Consider the following 4,139-nt stretch of genomic DNA (forward strand, 5'->3'; position numbering starts at 1 on the left):
CCCGCCGTGGCAGGATGTCCGAATTCGCATTCCGACACACCAAACCGACGCTTTGCCTCCCTTCCGCCTCCTCTTTCGCTGCCACCCTCGGCTGCAACGCGAACCCCACACGTTTCCTGCTCTCGGCCGAACGATCAACGAACACTGTCCGCGTGAAAATTCTGCGCTGCGATCCGGGATTCCCTGTACGTTTCCGCGGCCACGATCTTCGCGCGGCGAGAAATGCACGCGAATTTGCGGAAGAATGTCCGAAATCAGGACAAGTATCTCCACGTTTCACGGTACTTTCTTCACCCTTTGCTGAGATTTTTATCTCGACTACGTTACCGTATCCGAAGAAGAGCAATTCATTTGGGAGAAATCTGTGCTTTTGATTCTTTCCGAATGAAAATGAAATGTAATCGATCGAAGAGGGAGAAAAATGCACGTTGTACGGAGAAAGGGTTAGCAGGAAGCCCCGCGAGAAACGGTGTACTAAGCAGACGGAAAGCTAGCTAGGCTTAGGCTCGTGGAAAATGCGGGATTTCAATTTGTTGGTGGAGTTCCGAGACGCGGAGAGCGTGAGGATCTAGGGTGCAGGCCGGAGGGTGTACGGGGCGCCATAGTTCGGTGGCCCCACCCCTGACGCGCTGCTTCGGCTAGGGTGGAGGATCGCCGAGGCGGCTGGAGGGTGCAGGGGAGGCCCAGCCAGGGCTGCGAATGATATAGGGGCTGCGACGCCATTTTGAATTAGCCGTGCTTAGAGAGCGAGCAGGAGAGAGAGGTTTCGCGAACGATGAAAAAAGACGGGTCTATTCGCGGCGGTGAAAGAGAAAGGGCGGCGAGGATGCGACTAGGGCGGGGGTTGGGTGAGATTTTTAGGTGACCCTTAGCAATGGTCGCTCGTCTACTCTCTCTCTCTCTCTCTCTCTACCACTTTCGCGTCCCTTCGAACCTGCTAACTCTAAACGCAGTTTTACCCCTCTAAACGGACCCGCAAGCTTTCGCTTTTACGGAAAAAGATCCAACCCAGACCCTTCCGACCGTCTCGTACTAGACAGACGACCCTTTAAATTTCCTTTGGGAACGGTTTCTGCACACTTGGCAACTACAGTCGAACAAACTGTAGTTTTGTCCTTGTGAAAATTCACCCTTTATAACGGAATTAACGTCGAACGATAATTTCAAGGTAATAGGGTGTTTTTCAAACGAGAAAATCGACGGAGAAGGTGAGGCGTGAAAAGCGAATTAAACCCGCGGGACAAAAGTGCGAACACGAGGGGTAATATTAACGTGGAGCATATTAACGCTTTCGCGGAAAATGAAAACGGGGTATTGCCCACCTCCAGCGATACACGCGCGCGTGTATTTGCGCTCGATAAATCGTGAAATCAGCGTGGACCGTGAACAACGACGTCGCGGCCGCGATCAGCGAAATTAGGTCGCAGACTTTTTATCGGGCTCGTTAGCAGTCATTTAATTTCACGCTGATACACGGGACACGCCGGGGGAAAATGGATTATCGAGGACTGGGCAATGCACGCGTATCGAATTACAAGCGGGGACCGGAGACGCTTACAAAAATTAATTGGCCGATCGACTGAATAATTAACCGGCCGGGAAGCGTATAATTGCGCGTATTTAATTTCCCACGCAAATTCGAGCCCCGCGTCGAATCACGCTCGCGAATAATTTTATTATAATTACGCCATATCGCCGGCTTAACGACCGGCTCGATATCTCGCGGCCAAAAAGTCCCTCAACTTGTCCAAATTGATAAAAACACGACCTGAACGAATACCATTTCTTTCCAAACTTCCACACGATTGAAGAAGAAAAGCATAAAATTCACCCGGAATTTTCGAACATTCGCCGAATTCAATTCAACTACCTCGCTACACACTTTTCCCGCTCATTGAAGAGAAAAGTGCGACGTTGGCAACAATTGAGTTGATTAAAGAACACACACCGAAAGTGTCGCGTTTGTTTTATTACAAATTGCAGAGAAGGGAAAAGAATGAAATCGGAGACACGATGATTGAATCGAAGCAAATAGCGCGTACAGGGAGCTCGATCGGCCGATTAATTTCGTTGTCGATCCCGTGCATACGTTCCCCGTCGTTGAATTTCACGGGCTAGCCAGCTGGTAATCGTTTCATTTGCCGCGATTCGTTTGACACGATGTAATCCGGTCGCGTTGCGAGCTCGTCTGTCGCGTTAATTATAAAGTTCATTAGCGCTCGCCGGCCGGTATGACGTTTAGGCACCGCTGGCGAGTACACATTTTTGCACAGGCGGACGTGCAGCATCGATCCGTAGCCGATTTTATTTATTCAAAGAGCCCTGACGTGGCCGGACTTGTTACGAATTTACGGGGCTCGCGCGACACGTTACTTAGGAATTAATTAACACGGAGAAATAGCCGGACCGTCGACTTTTTCCCCTGCCCCCCACTTTCGTGCCGTTTGCTCGGATTTTTAATTATAATTAAACGGTTCGATCAAAGGTAAAGTGTCACAAGCGCTCTTTGAAGTCGAATTCAGCGTTATTCGTCGATTACTCGGTTCGTTTTACTTTTTTCGGTAAATTGAGAATGAGCTTTTGGTTAGGATAACAGGTATGTTCTATTGTGAATTAATACGAGAGAACGTGCAAAATTTTAACTGGAAAATTTTTATAATTTTTTTATAGGTTTTTTTAAAGGAATAAAATATTCCTGGTTTTTTGAGGGGATTCTTTTATCCTGCCGCCCTCTGTCTTCCACCCCCAATCGGTAGTTTTCACCCTTGGAAAAGTTTCTTTCCTGATCGACGGAGAAGATTCTCGTTGAACATTCTACGAAGCCGTCATAGATGGCAGAGTGCATAGATTCTAAGCCGGTAAGGCAGGTTCCTTCGTTGTTGGCTTGATCCAACCCCTCTGAAACCTCCCCTAAAGCGAACCGTAAGAACAATACGAAATTCCTGCTTCATTCTCGTGCTTGAAATTAGCTGAAAAAATTCCTACGAATATCTATCGTAATAAAGTGTAAGGGAGGAGATTTTATGCAGCCGAAAGGTGTTGCGAAGGAGGAAGTAGGAGGGGAAATTAAGTGCATTCGGTCCACATGCATCAAGTGGCTTGTAAACTGCCCTTAAATTTTCCCGCTTTAAGCGGTGTAGCTACGCGGAAAAATCTACGACCCAGCTTAAAAGACGCCGCTTCTAATTGCCCGCCACGTTGCAGGCAGTTAAAGTAAGTCTGCGAGAGGGGCGGTCGGAGAAGCGTTTCGTGAAATAAAAAGCACACAGAAACGGTAGAGTTGGCGAGAAGGGAGAGAGAGAGAGAGAGAGAGAGAGAGAGGGAGATTCGAGGCATTTCCTGGATTCTGCCTTTCCAGGGAAACGAGCCGGCGGAACGTAAACCCTTGATACGATTAATTGCTCCCGTTGCGAGTTTTTCGCGAATTCTCGACCATCCTGTACGTCCTTGCGTTTCCCCCACGCTAATTTACCACCCTCGATTTCGCGCGTGCACCGAAGCCTGGCGCGTTTTAAAGCGTCAAGAATTTTCCCCATCCTCTGGTCGCGGTTGAAAAGAGTTTTTAATCCTGCGGTATATCGGTGCAATTTGCAAGGAGAAATTCCCGACGAGAGGCGGCGGGCAATTTTCTCGCGTCTCGAACGGAGAAAAGTGAAGAACGAGGAGAAGAAAATAAAAGGAGGTACAGGAGTGTTAGCTTGTCCAAGGAGAGGGTTCGGCCAAGTCCGATGAAATTTATAATTTGCCGAAGTTGCTCGTGGCGAGGGCGATAATGGGGCCCGGGGTTGCTTTGGGTCTAGCCTCGTTCCTTTTTAACTTTTAAATAGTTTCCCGCGAGTTTTAATTAGGAAATTCATCCCGCCGCCCTATTCGCCTCTATTACGCTCCAGCCCGCCTCGAAGACAGCCTGAACGGACCATGGGGTGGGACGGTCGGACGACGGTGGAAAAAAGGGGGTAACGATCGTCGTTTTTCAGTTAACACCGAGGAAAATTGTAGCGAACTTCTAACGAGTATTAAAACACGAACTTCTCCTCGAGGAAATATTGTTTGTACGAGGCTGTTACGGCACAGTGGACAAACCGTGTCGTTCTTAACCATCTACGGTTTCAGATAGTTCGACCAACGTCTCTCTGTGA

The sequence above is a fragment of the Habropoda laboriosa genome, unplaced genomic scaffold (assembly GCF_001263275.1).
Source record: "Habropoda laboriosa isolate 0110345459 unplaced genomic scaffold, ASM126327v1 scaffold33, whole genome shotgun sequence".
NCBI classification, from domain to species: domain Eukaryota; kingdom Metazoa; phylum Arthropoda; class Insecta; order Hymenoptera; family Apidae; genus Habropoda; species Habropoda laboriosa.